This window comes from Prionailurus viverrinus, chromosome B2 (genome assembly GCF_022837055.1).
Source record: "Prionailurus viverrinus isolate Anna chromosome B2, UM_Priviv_1.0, whole genome shotgun sequence".
NCBI lineage: Eukaryota > Metazoa > Chordata > Mammalia > Carnivora > Felidae > Prionailurus > Prionailurus viverrinus.
The window spans coordinates 33866417-33883873 of record NC_062565.1 but is presented as its reverse complement, the minus strand read 5'-3'; the positions used below and the strand labels follow the sequence as shown (position 1 = coordinate 33883873).

The 17457-nt window shown below is 45.7% G+C and overlaps 1 long non-coding RNA gene across 1 annotated transcript in view; it reads left to right on the top strand.

The window, feature by feature from the left end:
* LOC125166714 (uncharacterized) overlaps positions 1-3545 on the top strand; it is a 36761-nt gene extending 33216 nt beyond the window's left edge. The window contains exon 3 of the long non-coding RNA XR_007152508.1: positions 3459-3545. This is a non-coding gene — a long non-coding RNA (uncharacterized LOC125166714). The remainder of the gene's footprint in view (positions 1-3458) is intronic.
* Positions 3546-17457: the final 13912 nt, after the last annotated feature.

The window sequence follows — 17457 nt, the reverse complement described above, 5'->3', positions numbered from 1 at the left end:
TATGATTTCTTGGTGCCTTGAGTGTGGACGTTGCCCTACCTTAGCTGCTAAGTCTCTGGGAGTTTCAGTGTCTTTAACTGTAGCTTCCTTTTTTTTTTTTTTTTTTTTTTCTCATTTTGCCAGCTTGTCCTCTGCTCCTCTAGGACTGGATGAACTTCCTCCACATCTGGGCAGAAGGGGCAATTCCCTGCTCTGCTCCCCACCATCCAGTCTGGTTGCAGTCCATCTGGGGATTCTGTAGGAGCAGAAGCAAGGCTTATATCACTGGGTACTGTGACCTGGGGGGCCAGTTCCATTGCCCTCTGCCCTGTCCACTTCTGCAGGGACTCACAACTGGGTAGTGATGCAGGAAGATGACAAGAAAGGAATAATGAGATGGCTCTTGCAAGTGGTATTACAAAAGCAATAGCATATGTTGTACCCTCACTGGCAGGAGCGAAATGTCCCTGGGTTCTCTGGGCCTCCAATATTCTCTCAGGCCACAATTTGCTTTCAGGCTGCACTTTCCTTCAGGATTGCTTCTGACATTCCATTTCTGTCAATTTTCCCCTGCAAATGTCTGGGGAGAGGACTGGGCTGGGGAACCCATAGCATATATACCTCGGTTCTGATCCTGCTTAGGGATACCTGTGCTGGAGCTCTGTCACACTCAGGGACTTCCCCTCCCCCGCCAAGTCTCCTTCCATGAGCCTTTGCTTTTCCTCTTGTCTCCTCAGCTTCCTCATCTATAAAATGGGTCCACTGACCCTCCTTGACAGGCAGTATAGTCTAATGGAGAACACATACAGGTCAGAATTAGCCCACGAAGAAATGTCGGACCCTACCATTTTCCAGCCATCTATTTTTGTTGAGTTATTTCACTTCTCTGAGCTTCCTCATCTACAAAACAGGTAGGATCACACACGACCTCAAATGTGGGCATGCATCAGTGTCTAACTATATTGGGCTCAAGAGTAAAAGAAATCCTGTGGTTCAAATCTCAGCTCTGTTATGGGGTGCCTGGGTGGCGCAGTCGGTTGGGCGTCTGACTTCAGCCAGGTCACGATCTCGCGGTCCGGGAGTTCGAGCCCCGCGTCAGGCTCTGGGCTGATGGCTCAGAGCCTGGAGCCTGTTTCCGATTCTGTGTCTCCCTCTCTCTCTGACCCTCCCCCGTTCATGCTCTGTCTCTCTCTGTCCCCCCCCCCCAAAAAAAAAAACAAATCTCAGCTCTGTTAACTTTCTAGCTATGTGACTTCAGATAAGTTATTCGTTGTCAGCTTCAGTTTTCTCTTCTGACAAGGGAAATAAAACCTCAAAATGTTATGGTGTTAATTCAATAAAATAACGAATGGACTCCCCTGCCCCCCACCTGGCACATAGTAGGCATTCAGTAGGCAATGACTATTGTTATTTTTACTACTTCTCAGAAGGAAAAAAATCCACAGTGTTTGATAGTAAAGGTACAGTAGTGCCTGGGAAGAAGTAGTTCTGTCCCAGACCCGACTTTGATGCTGCTGGTTGTGAGTACAGCCAATGGGGCTCAATTCTCACCACCCCCAGTAGGTTCTGTCACATGTTGTTACTGAGAAGTTTCCAGAAATTCCATGCATTACAACACACTGCGCTTGTCAACAGCACTTTCAAGTTGGAGAATAGAAGGAAATTCCCCTGCCAGGTAGGGTAGTTCCAGGATCCTTCTTTCCCTACCACCATGCATTTCCTACCCTGCGTTAAGAAGGCCCAGGCACTCAAACAAATTAGAGCTCATAGCTACCATTTACTGAGTGCTTTCTATGTGTGCCAGGCACTATAACAGGCACTCCACCACATGTCTATCAGGTAAGAATTGTTATCCCCTTTGTTGATGGGGAAACTGAGGCTCAAGAAGATCAGCCCACCCTGATGACTAAGAAGGGCAAAGCCAAGACTTGGGCCCAGGCTAGACTCTGAAGCTTGTGTACCTCCTCCTTCCTATGTGCTGCCTCCTCTGAATCCACAGAGACCTAACACATTCTGGCCACTGTTAATCATCTGGGGCAGGATGAGGGTCACAGACTAGCCCCTTCATACACAAGGGGTAATAGGGCAGTACCCTTGCTCAGAAGGATCATGTAGGAGTACAAGACTTTAGCCATCACATTTGTCTGATGATGAGATGTCACATGACTTGCCCAAGGTTAAAAAACATATTTAAGAGGCAAAGCTAGAAGCAGAATCCATGTCTTACCAGACTTTTGACTCTTGGATCACTCCTCCTTGGCCTGTACCCTCAGACCTACCAGTCCTACCACTTCCAGTTCTAGCCCTTCCTCTTCCTCATGATTTGATCATCATGAATCCTTCCATCAATTGGCATATGGTACTTACCTCATCTCCTCCCCCAGTACACCCTGTCCGAGGCCCTCTAGGGTGTGCAAAAGAAATAGAAAATGTGGGGGCGTCTGGGTGGCTCAGTCAGTTAAGTGCCTGACTCTTGATTTTGACTCAGGTCATGATCTCATGGTTTGTGAGATCAAGACCCTGCATTGGACTCTGTGTTGACAGCTTGGAGCCTGCTTAGGATTCTCTCTCTCTCTCTTCCCCTCCCCCACTCTCTCCCTTTCTCTCTCTTCCACTTCCCTGCTCATGCTCTCTCTCAAATAAATAAAAATTAAAAAAAAAAAAAAGAAAGTCAGGAAACAGAAGTTGATCATCCAAGAAGACTTCATGGATGAGGAGGGATTTGAGGTGAATCTTGATGATACTTAGAAATCGATGGATAAGATAGAAATATACACAAAAATCAGTGAGTGACAGAGAAAAAAGAGAATACTCAGAACAACTACAAAAAGAAAGAAAGAAAGAAAGAAAGAAAGAAAGAAAGAAGGAAGGAAAGAAAGAAGAAAGAAAGAAAGAAAGAAGAAAGAAAGAAAGAAAGAAAGAAAGAAAGAAAGAAAGAAAGAAAAGAGAGAGGGGGGATCATACCAGGTCAGTGGATAGGTTGACCCTGGTCGGTCCTTGTTTCTCACCTGTCCAGGATGGCTCAGGAGCCATTTGGCCATATAGGCAGATGATGGGAAATAATGCTCTCTCAAAGACTGTTCCAGCCCTGGGATTCTAGGACTAACTTGCTCCAAGGCCCTTAGTCTTGCCTTTACAAGGGAGGTCTACTGGCAGCCCTGCCAAGACTCAGGTGGGGAGGGGGAATAGCCTGGTCCAAGCTGCCCATACCTGTTCCAGTGTCTCCTCTGGCCACTTGGGTGGCCTCCTTGGTCCCTCATCCCAGGGTCCTCCCAGCCCTTCCTCCCTGCCTACCCCCACTCCTGAGTCACTTTGCCACCTGCTTCCTCCCCACCTGCTTCCTGGCTGCTTCCATGAAAGAAACAAAAATATCCAACCTGCCAATTGGCATCAACACCGTGCATGGTTCCAGACCCCTCCACATCACAAGACAAGTCTCCAAACTGCCCTGAGTTTGTGTTCTGTCCCTCTCTACACAGCTGCTCTTCCAAACTTTGGTTTCCCATCTGCCAGCCTCAGATCCCTGACTTCTCCAATCAGTATCCTCAACTCCTGTTTCATCGAGAAGCCAGAAGCCATCTGGTATGAATATCCTATCCCCCACCCCCCTCTCCTTCTGCTGGGAGAGGGGTCCCTCCTTTTGGCCAAGGCCAATCCTACACACATATGTAAGGATCTCATCTTTTCTCGGCCCTACAGAGATCTGGAGCCGTCAATTATTCCCTCCATCTCCTGAATCTCTCACTTCAGTTCCTTCTCCTGTAAACACAGTACAACTTGCACCATCCTACAGTAGCAACAACAAACTTCCCCAGTCCCTGCTGCCTCTGTCCTTCCAGACTCCTGAACTTCTAGGAGGTGCATACCTGCTCTCCACTTCACGGCTTTCCTCCACCCCTCACCTTAGTGCAGTCTGGCCCAGGGGCCCTCTGACACCCCCTCTGCTAGGTCTCCAGTGACTTCACATCTCCATATCTGGGGCTGCTTGCCAGTCCTTATCTAGCCTGACCTCTCTGCGTCATCAGAGGTCTCGGAACATTTTTCTTCCCCTTCTTGGAGCCTTTCTTTTCCCAGATCTCCTGCTGGCTGCTTTCCCTCCACTGGCCTCTTAAGAGTTTCTAGCTTGGATTTTCTCAATTCTCACACTACATGACCTCCCTAGGCACTCTTACCCAGGGACAGCAAGGGTGGTGGAAAGAATATTGGCTTTGTGGTCAGACAGTTCTGAGTTTAAATCCCAGCCCCCTCAGTGGGTAAATTTGATCAAGTTTCTTTCCATCTCTGAGCTTCAACTTCCTCATCCAGCAAAGGAGGAGGATAAAATTCTTGCAGGTTGTTGGAGGGTTACTGCTGATATGTCTCATGGAAGTCTCAGCACAAAGTAGGTGAGTGGTTTGCTCCAATTGTGGGGCACTATGGCTCCAGCTACGACCAATGTGCTGATGACTTCCAGATCTACATCCTTAACTCCCCCCACCCTTTTCTTCTAGCTTTCATTCTGTGTGTCTGATTTTCAGATCTCTATCTCTAGTTCCTTCTTCCCTCTTTTTTTTTTTTTTTTTTTTTTTCCCAACGTTTATTTTATTTTTGGGACAGAGAGAGACAGAGCATGAACGGGGGAGGGGCAGAGAGAGAGGAAGACACAGAATCGGAAACAGGCTCCAGGCTCTGAGCCATCAGCCCAGAGCCTGACGCGGGGCTCGAACTCCCGGACCGCGAGATCGTGACCTGGCTGAAGTCGGACGCTTAACCGACTGCGCCACCCAGGCGCCCCCCTTCTTCCCTCTTCTATCCAGTCCTATATTTCTGCCTACTTATAGCTATTTCCAATGGCATTTCTCAAGACCTCAAGCTGAACTGACACCCAACCAAACTCATAGTTCTTCTCAATACTCTCCCCTGAACTGCCCTCTTCCTGTGACCTCCACCTTGGGGATAATGACCCCATAATTCACTCAGTGATCCCAGCTAGATTTCTCAGAGACCGGAAGGACTCTCTGCATCTAAGAGGCCATCAGATCCTGTGAAACTTCCCTTCAATCCGTCCCTCCTGTCAACCCCTATTGCTACTGCCTCCTCTCAGATACTCATTGTGTCCCCTCTGGACCACTGTCTGACAGGGGTAAATTCTAAACCCTTAGTATGGCATAGGTGGCCCTCTGTGCCAGTCCTGTTCCCTTCTCTTCAATAACATTTTATGTTTCTCTTCTGATCTCGCCATCACTATACCCAAGCTACACCATGCCTGGCATATACCTTGTTCTTGCCAGCTGGAAAACCACCACTAACCTTCAAGACCCAGCTTAGATGTACCCGTAGCAGGCCCGGAGCTCAATACCCCTGTAATGGCCCTAGCCATGCTGTACTGTAATGGTCTGTTTCCTTTCACTTGTCTTCCAAACCTTTGAGGGCAAGACCCATATTGGTCACCACTGTATCCCCAGCCTGGATCACATAGTTGTGCTCAATGAATGTTTGTTGAGTGAATGAAAGAATGAAGGGATGGTGAACTCATGGGAATCCCGAGGAGATTCAAGGGAATTCCAAGGAACATCCCTTGACCTGTCTCTCTGCTTTCTGCCAGCCTGAGAATGCTTTGGGTTCCAACAGGACAGGTGGCAGCAGAGGGTTAAATGGAGGGGCAGTGTGGACAGTCCAAGCTGAAGAAAAACCACAGAGATGCAGCAGGCTGGAGGTAACTCTGGCCAGAGACTTTCAGATTCTAGAAGACAAAGAAGCAGAACTGGAACCTTCCAAGCCAGAGCTCAGGATCTCCACAAAGGCCAGGGGCCAAGGTGGGTGGGGCTGGGTCCACAGGCAGCTTCTGTTTGAACCCTTAGGAAGTCAACTCAGGAGGTGGAACCCTCATCGGCTTTCCACTGCTTCATCAAAGATCTTTCCCACCAGTGCTTAAAATCCCATCATAAGAGGATCACTCCTTTGATCTAAACCTTATGTTCCTTGGGTCCTAAATACAAATATCACTGTGAGACAGAGTAACAAGATTAAGCCTTTGCCAGGTTAAATCTTTAATTATCAGTTGAAACCTTAACAAAGGTGTGGCAGAGAAGGGGCTATAGGGTCAGTCACTCCTAATGAACTTCCTAACTTTGCTGAGAGCCAGCTCTGCTTTGCTCTCCCTGACCTGTTTCCTTGTGGCTCTCCTCCCCCAAATCCCCACTGGGTTCCCTCCCCAGAAGAAAAGATGGAGAAACAGAGGAGGACCTCTCCATCTAACAGTGTAATTCCTCTGGGTATCCTGGATCAAAGAAAGGATGGGTGGAGGTATTGGGGCAAAGTTCAAAGCATTCATTAACCAATTCATAAAGTGCACAGCTATTTTAAAAAATCAGTTCCCCAATAGCTTCTATTGTATTTTCTGAGAAGGGCTCCTATGGGACTGAGAATCCTGTTAGGAGAAGCTGAAAACTTGCAACAAGGACGGGGTCAGAATGTTTGACACCTGTGTGCTTATGCTGACTGTCAATATCCTTACAGAAGTTTGCCTCCCTTGTTTGGCAAGAGGCTCTCCCTTCATGCCACCCCTCTTCCTCTGTCTTAGGTGGAAAGCTGTCCTAGGCATCATGCCAAGGCTGGGTTGGCAAAGCTAAGGGGCATCACAGCGAGGCTGCTATTCCTTGATGTCTCACTTTATCAGTCTGCCGGACGCTGCCGTGCGCTGAACGAAAAAAAGCCCTGGCCTTGACTTGGGGATGCTCCTCCCCCTGATCACCCTAAAGCTACTGAGGAGTGAAAGGAACTCATTCTAGTCCTCTTCTGCCTCACCCACCCCTCCACGCCCTGGTCCAATCTATTGGGATTGATTGAGAAATCGTGTTGCTTCTCCTTGGGAGACCCAAGCTGTAATACTACCCTTTGCCAGTAGGTGCCGCCATCTAACATACCATCCTTCCAGCCCTTGGCAAATCAGACCTTGGGGAGCCCTACTCAGGGAACCCAGTGCCTCAAACAAATTTGCAAATGGTCAAGTTAAGATGTGGAATTAATTGTATATGTGTTTTTTTATAACCATAGATTCAATTTTTAATGAGTTTGACATTCTTTGTGCACTTACTATGTGCCAGGAACTTAAAGAATATGGGAATTCAGAGATGACATAATTTCTCCTTTCAAGTTCATAATTAGGTAGGAGAGAGAAATTTGCATCTAAATAATTAGACTATAAGGCAGAACATGGTAAATGCCCAAATACAAAGGTGCCAACATAAAATTCTAATGAGGGCACAAAGAAGGCAGATTAATTCCAGCTGGAAGCTTGGGGACGCCCCAGAAGAGAGGGTTTAAAGACGGTCTCAAAGAATACGTAGAATTCCCTTATGTGGAGTTGTGTGAAGGAGCGGGGGAGGGTTTTCCACGTGGTGGAAATGGGGTGAGCAAGGACTTGCAGCAGGGAGTGTCTCCAGGGAATTAATAATGTGGTTCAACTAGAGACAAGTATTTAAGGGGACAAGTATTAAGATCTGAAAAGAAAAGGCAGGCCAGGCGATGAAGCACGGGTTTCCATCTGATGTTAAGGGGTTGTGCATGGGTCTGGAACCCCTGATGGCTTTAAAGCAAGGCAACCGCATGGCCGGCTCACATCATGAATTGGTTTTATATACTCTGGGCTTTAGGTACTCTGCAGGATTTCTTCAGTGTTAAGCAAGTTTATTTCATCATGGATGCAGAAAGAAAACAGGGGGGAGGGGGTGGGGAAGAAACAAAAAAGTAAAACGGAGGGGAAGAATGGGTAGAAGAAAAAGAAAGATGGAGGAGGAGGAGAAAGAGAAAAAAGGAGGAAGCAGCCGGGGAGGAGACCAGGCAGACCCTGCCTTGGGGGCAGGGGAGGCTCTGCTCAGGGGCTGCACGCAGTGAGCTGTTTGGGCTTTTCCAGGCCAGTGGCCTCTGGCTCCAGGCCCTGGCCGACCACAGAGGACAATGTGAGGCGGGTTTGTTTGGTGATGTGTTTTCTGCTGGCCCTGTTTGTTTGTTTTCTGTTTTTCTGGCAGTGTACACGTCTGGGGTAGAGAAAAAGGAGGAGGTCAGGGACGTGGCCGGCATTGACAATGGTCCCGGGCCCAGGAGGCTCTGGGCTGGTGGGATTCTGTAGTGAGAGCTTGGAGAACATTGGAGTTGGATTTTTTGCTGTCCCTGGAAAGGGCCTCTATGTGGGTACCCAGAGCCAGGTGGCCTGCCCAGCCTGGAGATGGTTTGCCCCAAGCTCTTTGTCCCTGTCTTTTTCCACCCTGGCAGGAAAGAATTAGTCCTTGAGGCCTGGGCTCCTTGCCTGTGTAGCCAGGATGTCGTGCTGGGCTGGGGAGCCTGTGGGGGTAGCAAGAACAGCCACTTCCAGCTCAGCGCTGGGCGCCTCAGGGGCGTCCACGAGAGCCAGCCCGCTCCCAAGCCCCCGATGATGAGTCTGGCTTTCTCTCTCCTGTCCCACAGCCCTTGGAAGCCAATCTAACGAGCACTATTAAAGTTAATGAAACGCAATGAGTCCTCGGTTTGCTCAGTTACAACTCTTTACGAGATTGCTCCCTCTTGCTGAGGAGATTCATTTAAGCTGCCTGGGCTTGGCCTTTGTCCCCCTAATTTTTATTGGCCTATTAACAAGATGTGATGTTCTGGGCTGACCAGGAATATCTGGTACTGTGGTCCCAATAAGCCCCATTGGGTCAAATCTCAGGTGGCCTTTTGATTCCAAATTAGCCTAAAAACAGCCCTTATTACCTTTCCTCCCTCTTTTGCTTCCCCACCTCCAAACCCAGTTTTATATGTAGGTACAGCAGGGACATGGGAAGACTTCAGAAGTTAGGAGATGCTTGCCCATCCCCTTTAGAATGTGTCTCCACCCACTGATGGAGTAGTTTCCCCTAGTTAGAACTCCAGTTCCTTTGGCTTAAGGGCTTTATTCCCCATTAAGATGGGAATACAGAACCTTGTTAGTCATTTACTTGTTGGTGTGAATTCATTTGTAAGGTCATGGATAGGCTTCAAGCAGATCTGAGAATCTCCTAAATTGTAAATAAACATTTGTCTCCAGGGTTCATTTTCCCAGAGAGGGGTTTTCTACAGCTTTCCATGACACAAAAAGTTTCCATGACACAAACACCACCTCCCCCCGCCTCACCCCCAAAAAGGTGAAAAAAGAAACCTCCATGGGGGTGCCTTTGTGGCTTAGTCAGTTAAATGTCTGATTCCTGGTTTCGGCTCAGGTCATGGTCTGACGGTTTATGGGATTGAGCCCCTCATCGATCACACATCACTGTCAGCATGGACCCTGCTTGGGATTCTCTCTCTCCCTTTCTCTCTGCTCCTCCCCTGTGCCTCCTCTTGCTCTCTCTTTCTCTCTCAAAATAAATAAACATTGTTTTAAATAAAACAACAACAACAACAACCCTCCATAGAAGTGGAAGAAGAATGGTCTGTACTTGGGACACAAGACTAACTCTCCTACCTATATCATCTGCTTGGCCAAACCCACCCCGAGGAGGTGGCCCCCTGCTCCTTTGGAGACGCTTCCTCCAGACCTCCCAGTGTCACCACAGCTCAATCATGTCGGCCCTCAATCTTAAAACCAACCTCAAGTTGGGGGACTGGGGTAAGAGAGCCCTTTAACGCTATGTTGATTTACATGGCGAGGCTGTAATGATAGGTTTACATGCTGTTGTAAATACCCGTAAACTCTCTGTAAGTGCTGGGCATCGCGTGCCATCGGTGCCCAGATTCTCGGCAGCCCCGCACAGGCCTGGCACTCAAGAAGTCAGAGAGGAGGAGAGCACTGAGCTGGTAGCAGCTGTCATGATAACATCTCAGATGTGACCATTGAGGAAGAGGGCACAGTTTGAGCTGGTGTCTGTAGTCCCTTGTCTGCCCACACAGAGCAGGTGGCCTATGCACAGTAATGCCTCAGAAGGGCTCCTTCCCCGGCTCAGCCAGTCTGATTGTCCTTGTGGCTTATGGATGGCATTGTCACCGGAAGACCCCTGTTAAAATGCAAAAGGACTGCTCAGGAAGGGGAGTTGGGTCTGAGAGTCTGTTCTTCACACAGTAACCAGAGTCATCTTAAAGCAGGGTTTCACCACCTCAGCACTATCAAAGTTTGGTTGTGGGGGGCTGTCCTGCGCACTGTAGGATGTTTAGTGGCATCCCTGGCCATTACTCACCAGATGCCAGTGGCATACCCTCCCAAGTTTTGACAACCAAAAAATATCTCCAGACATTGCCAAATGTCCCTTCAGAGAAGGGGGCAAAATTGCACCTCCCCAACCCCAGCCCCATGGAGAATCTCTGTCATAAAGTATAAATCAAACCATGTCACTCCCTCATGAAAATCCTGCAATGTCTTCCCATTGTTCTGAGCATGAAATCCAGGTGCTTGGTGTGGGCTTCAAGGCCCTCGTAGGCTAGGTTTGTGTCCCTCTCCAGCCTCACTCAAGCCCCTCTGCTCTCATCTGCCATCACCCTTTGGCCATGTAAACATTTTTTTGACATACCTAGACAAGACAAGCTCCTTCTTGGACAGAGTGGAAGATGGGGAGACATCACAGATTTGGGATATGTTCACACACATTTATGACAACTTGTAAATATTTCACTTACTGAATGGATTACTTTTGTTTTTCCTGTCTCCCCCATAAGAATGTAAACTCCATGAGACCAGGAACCTTGTCTGACTTGTTAACTATTGGATCTTCATCATCTTCCAAGGTGCCTGCCTCACAGAATGAATCTTGAATAACTATCTGTGGAAAGAATGAATGAGGGTGGCGGGGCTTCGAGAGGGAGAAGGTTTCTTGGGTACATTGAGGCCTGAATCTTGGGCAGGAAGGGTGTAGAGTAGGAAGGGCAAAATGTGTTCTGGGGCAGGGCTTAGGGGGGTGAAAGAAACAAAGGTCCAGAGAAGGCACAATGGCCTGAATGTGCCACAACTGACCCAGGGGACATACGAGAGCAGACTCTCCTCATGGGGCAGAAGGACAGATGCTGTGTGAATATCGTTTTGGGTCTCAGCGGATTCAGGGGTGAAGAGCTTGAGTCCCTTGATGAGGAAGTGCGGAGAGAAGTCAGCCAGGTTGGAGCCTCGTGAAACGGGAACCAAACAAGGGAGGGTTGTGACTGCTGAGCCGGGAGTCCAGACTTGGCTGGGCCTCTGAAAAGTAATGGTTATTCCTCTAATGGTATCTAACCTTGGTGACTCTGATTGCTCTGATCCCCTCGGGCCCCTGGAACCAACTCTATGGCTGTAATAGAAGTCAAAGGACTGATCAGACAATTGAGCCTAGACCAGTGCAGGAGCCCAGGGACCCAAACAGAAGAGGCCTGGGGCCTGCTTCCATCTTCCCTCCCTTTCTTGATGTGTGGCCTTGCTCCAGGCATCGGACTACGATGGACCTCCGTGTCTTTCTTTTGGAAAACAGAGTTAACAATACCTGCCCCGTTCAGAGGAGAAATGAGGTCATGTTTGTGCAGCATTGTGAGCTCACTGGACACAATGAGTGTATTCTTCTTAACAGTAACAATAATAATCATTACTGCAAATCTAACCAGTGAATATATCTCCCCAAAGCTGGAGTTGGGCCCCTCAGTAGGATAGCAATTAAAGTTAAAAAAAAAAAAAAAACACAACAAAAACCTCTAGATGGGGGAATTTTCCAGCCCCATTTTGATCTTCGGAGTTTGCAGAGTTGATATCGCTGTGGGAGGGAGAGAGAGGCCTGCAGCAATCATTCATTCTATTTCCATTCAATTGTACTCATTGTATCTCTCTTGTCCTTGACTTATCCCCAGTGGGTTTTGCAACTTCTCCCCCTCCTGCATTCCAAGGAGAAAGAGGTCCCTTAGACTCTCCATCTCCACATCACCCAGGGTCCCATTCACTCATGGAAGTGGTGATCTGGCTGTTAGAGATCCTGGCATTTAGGCATTGGCCACAAACTAGCCTGCAAAGTAGGTGGTCCTTCCTGAGTACTTGAGCCTCTTTTCTACCCATCCCACTAAGTAGGCCAATGATTCCCAAACCAGGCTGTGCATTCAAAGCCTCCAGGAGTGGGGCCCATGGATTCTCAGGTGATTCTAATGCAGCCAGCCAGCACCTGTCTGAACTTGGGAATCACCAGGTGTAGTGAAATATTTGTTATGAAACATGACTACAAGGAGCAGAGCAATGCTTACACATAAGTGCTGTTGAAGTTTGGGTCAAGCTGGCAGAAGACCTTCTCTCCTACCCCAATCCGCTAAATGACAGAAAACTCTAGAAAAAAAATCCCTACTATATTACAGTGTGAGAAAGTAAGAGAGAACCATTAGCATATCAGAAATGTTGGATCCCTGAAAGATGAAGAACAAATAGCATCCAAGCTCTAAAGCAATCAGACTAGAGGGAACCAAAGCTAAAACCCATGAAGGAGAAGATTGCTGTGGAGGAAAGAATGGTTTGAGGGCTCTAAGCCTGAGACAGCAGACTTGAAATAACCAGAGGAGGCCCCAGGGATGTTCCTTGCTGCTTTATGACCAGTTGGCCCCAACGTTGGGATTTGCCCCAACGTGCTGGGGCTAGAGAGGCAGAGCAATGCTCCAAGTAGCTTCTGACACTCTGAGAGAGAAATGGGGAATCCTCCAGGAGAAAAGCTGTCAGCAGGTGGCTCATCTCTCACCCTGTCAATAACCAGGGACATGCTACCATGAACACAAAGCTGGCAAATAGACATCCTCAAATGCAGTGATGAACAGAACATCGTGAATCACTAAAGGTTTAAGGAAAAATAGAACCATGGTTCAGAGAAATTCTAAGCTAGTACTGTCCAATAGAACCTTCTGGGATGATGGAAGTGTTCTATAGTTGAGTTGTCCAAAATATAGCTACACACCACATGTGGCTATTGAGCCCTTGAAATGTGGCTGTTGTAGCTGAGGAACAAATTTTTTATTTTATTTTGTTTTAATAAATTAGAATTTGGTTTAAAATATTTTATTTTTAAGTAATCTCTATGCCCAACATGGAGCTCGAACTCCCAACCCTGAGAGTAAGAGTCACATGCTCCAACAACTGAGCCAGCCAGATGCCCCTAATAATTTAAATGTAAATAGCAAGCAGCTACTGTATTGGATAGCATAGCTCTACACTTAACATAGAAGAGTAAACGCCCAAAGAAATGGAGACAATAGAACAAATAACAACACAAAACAGTTTATTTTGGGGCACCTGGGTGTCAAGCATCCCACTTCTGCTCCGGTCATGATCTCACAGTTTGTGGGTTGGAGCTCTGCGTTGGGCTCTGAGCTGATAGCTTGAAGCCTGGAACCTGCTTCAGATTCTTTTTGACACAGAGAGAGAGAGAGCAAGAGAGAGCACGAGTGCAAGTGGGGGAGTGGCAGAGAGAGAGAGAGAGAGAGAAAGAGAGAGAATCCCAAGCAGGATCTGAACTGTCAGCGCAGAGCTCAGTGTGGGTCTTGAACCCACAAACTGTGAGATCACAACCTAAGCAGAAGTCACCAAAGTCGGATGCCACCCAGGCACTCCCAACAAAAACCAGTTTAAGTGAAGAATAATTATTATCCTATAGAGATTCCAAATAATAATAAATCAACCAGCGGGGGTAGCTGGCTGGCTCAGTTGGTGGAGCATGTGACTCTCGATCTTGGGGTTGTGAGTTTGAGCCCCACGTTGGGTGTAGAGATTACTTAAAAATAAAATCTTAAAACCCTCAATCAGTGTTCTTAGAAATTTAAAAATTAATTATCAGATTTTCAAATTCAGTAGATGGTCTGAGATGAATTTAATTATCTAGTTATTAGGGAAGGCTGAGCTGAAGAAGTCTCCTTAAGTATAGTGAAAAGAATAAAAAGATGGAAAGTCTGAGAGAAAAAGGTAAGAGACATCTGTCTAATAGGTATTACAGAAGGATAGGACTTCAGAGAATAGAAGAGAGGAAATAATTAAAGAACTAATAAAAGAAAATTTCCCAGGTGTTGAAGAAAGAAATTAATCATTAGATGGAATGTTTCCAGGAAAAAAAAAAGACCCACACCAAGACTTTATAGTGAAATTTCAGAACAACAACAGTAAAGAAAAAAAGGCCTGGAACCTTCCAGAGAGAAAAAGCAGGTCACCAATAAAATAATATTAAATTGGCATCAGACTGGATGTTAAAAGACAATGGGACACTATCTGCAAAGTTCCAAAGGGAAATGAAGTATTCAAGTAGGAAGGGGAAAATTAAGACATTTTTTGTTTTGCTAGGGGAAATTTTGCCACCTTCAGATACTTTAAAGAATTCCTAGGGGGTGTGCTTCAATTTAAAAAGTAGTGAATTCAGGGAAGAGGAAGACGTGGGATGCTGAAACTATGGTGAACAAGGAAACTAGTAAAACTTTTAGTGAACTTTGAGTAACTACTGAGGCATAATGTAAACATTTTAAAAACAATATGGGGGCGGCTGGCTGGCTCAGTTGGTGGAGCATGTAACTCTTTATCTCGGGGTCGTGAGTTCAAGCCCCACGTTGGGTGTATAGCTTACTTAAAAAATAAAATAAAATAAAAACAACAGTATGGAATCATAATCTACCCAGATGATCTCAACTTGGGAGGTGACAAATGGAGGAAGAAGAGGAACACTAAAATGTGATAAAGGAGACAGAGTTCCTGATTAGCTGTAGACATTGGTGGAAGAGCATAAGTTACAGATATATGGATTCAAGTGTAAGAGTAACCAACAGAAGATGGAGAATTGGAAAATAAAATTCCAACTATTTAGGGTGAATTAAAAGGGGGGCAAAGAAAACTTAATCTAACAAAAAGAAAAAAGAAAAAACAAATTAAAGAGGAAGCATAAAATAAAATAACAGGTTAAGTCTAAAAAATCATTGAAATAATACATGAAAAAAGAGAGAAGTTCTTCTGTTAAAGGCAAAAGCCTGCTGTATGCTCTTGACACAGATGTGTGTGATACTAAATGACAAGAACATTTTGAATATGAACAGATGGGGGAAATACACCAAGCAAATGATAACAAAAATTAAGCAGGTATATTAGCATCAGACAATATGGAATCCCAGGCAAAAATCACTAAAAGAAACAAAGGATATACAGATACAAGGTATAATCTTATAAAAAATATATTATTTCTATGATTCTTAATGCAGTTTCAAAATATATAAAGTAAACACTGATAGAAACCAAGGAAAAATGAACAAATCTCTGGCCCTAGATAAGTCTCAGAAATCTACAGATTATGTAGACAAAAGTCTTAATGAAAATAATGGAGGATTTGAGTGACACAATTAACAAACTGTAACTGGTATATGTTATACCATACAAACCAAGAACACATTTTTTCCCCCAAATACATTTTTAACATTCACACAGAAAAAAAAACTCAAAAATTCCCCAAATCCCCTTAACACAATGTATTTTACCAGCCATTTTCTCTGTCCAAAATATGTGAAAATCAGCAATTAACATTAAAATGTTGGGGCGCTTGGGTGGCTCAGTAGGGTGGGCAACCGATTCTTGATTTTGGCTCAGGTCATGATCTCATGGTTCCATGAGTTTGAGCCCGATGTGGGCTCCATGCTGGCTGCTTGGGATTCTCTCTCTCAGCCCTTCCTCCCCGCCAAACCATTAGAATGGTGGGGTGGGCTGGGGTGGGACTCTGTATCTGTGGTACTTGGAAATGTAAATTCATTCACAGGGAATTCCTTGGAACTCAAAGCCTGGTGTAATAGAGTCTATTCTGATGTATACTTATGGATGGAAGTCTCATGCATGAATGTCACCTGTCATGGTGTCCTAAAGTAGGGAAACATTATTGTGAACCTTTGCTCCTGCGAGTGAAGTCTAAATAAACAGCCTGGTATTCAAACCCCTCCAGAAATGGACCCCAGCCTGCCTTTCCTCTTTCGCCTCCCACTCTTCTCCACCACACAGGCACCACAAACTCTTGGCATGCACACCACCTAATGGGTGCTCCTTGGTCCATGACACTCATCCTGTTACTTAACTCTCGCCCTGTCACTTAACTGTTCCACCTGAGTAAATCTCACCTCCTCCCCCTGATTATGCACACCAGCGAACTATGGCTCAAAGGCCCTATATGGCCCAGCCCCTGTTTTGTAAATAAAGTTTTTTTTTTCCTTTCGTCTGGGATCAGGGAGGCATTTGGACTCACTCTACCTGAGCGAAAGCAGCAGTGAGAGTTTATGTTGTTATATACACTGTCTTTAAAATGAAAAAATAGGAGGTGCCTGGGTGGGTTGGTCGGTTAAATGTCGGACTCTGGATTTTGGCTCAGGTCATGATCTCACTGTTCATGAGATCAAGTCCCATGTCAGACTCTGCTGACCGCGTGGAGTCTGCTTGGAATTCTCCCTCTCTCTCTGCCCCTCCCCTGCTTGTGCTTTCTCTGTCTCTCTCAAAATAAATAAAATAAATAAAGAAATAAAAATATTAATTTGTAAAAACCAAAATAAAATGAATAGATAGCAAAGGAAGATTAAAGTGTTTATCCAACACAGTGCTCTGGCGAAATTGGAATTATTATTGTCTCGTGATCTAATTCCTAATTGTTTTTTCTTTCTCTTGGACATCTCCCTTATTTAACAGAAACTTATAATGTGTTTTCTATGAGTCTGGCATTCTTGTAGGTGTTTTATAAATTTTCACTCAGTTGACTCTCAAGACAGTCCTGCGAGTTAGATGCTACTGTCATCCACCTTGTAGAGATGAGGAAACTGAGGCACAGAGGGGTGAATCAACTTGTGTGAGGACACATTCCTAGTATGTGGCAATTTGGCTCTGGAATCCTCACTTACCCATCATCCTGTGCTGCCTTTCATCCTCAAATGTGACTTGCCTTTTTCCTCTACGTTAAAAACACATCAAATAATGGCTCATCTCCCCAGCCTGAGATTAGTACAGTTTCTACTCTATTAAACATATAGAATGGGTGTTGTATGTAAGTGACGAATTGTTAAATTCTACTCCTGAAACCAATATTACACTATATGTTAACTACCTTGAATTTAAATTAAAAACAACTACAACAACACATTGGGATCAGTCACCAAGGAGGATACATGTAAAGAATGAGCTCCAAGGAGGGGGTGGGTTATGTAGGTTACCTCATCCCCATCACCTAGAACAGTGTCTGACACATGGAAGGTGCACAGCAAAAATATTCTGAATGAATAAGCAATCAGATGAATTGATGAATGAATGGATAAGTGTATGAATTAGATATGTATATAAATAAAGTTTTATTGGAACATAGCCATGCCCATTCATTTATATAATGTTTATGGCTGCTTTCCCTAGAGTTGAGTAGTTACAACAGAGGCCATATGGCCCACAAGGCGTAAAATATTTACAGAAAAGTTTGCTGAACCCTATTTCTTCCTTTTGCTGTCATCAGTAAGCCAGGGCTGGAGAGGAACCCCTATCACTACTTGTTGCATGAAAAATAAATGGTCAAGAATGGC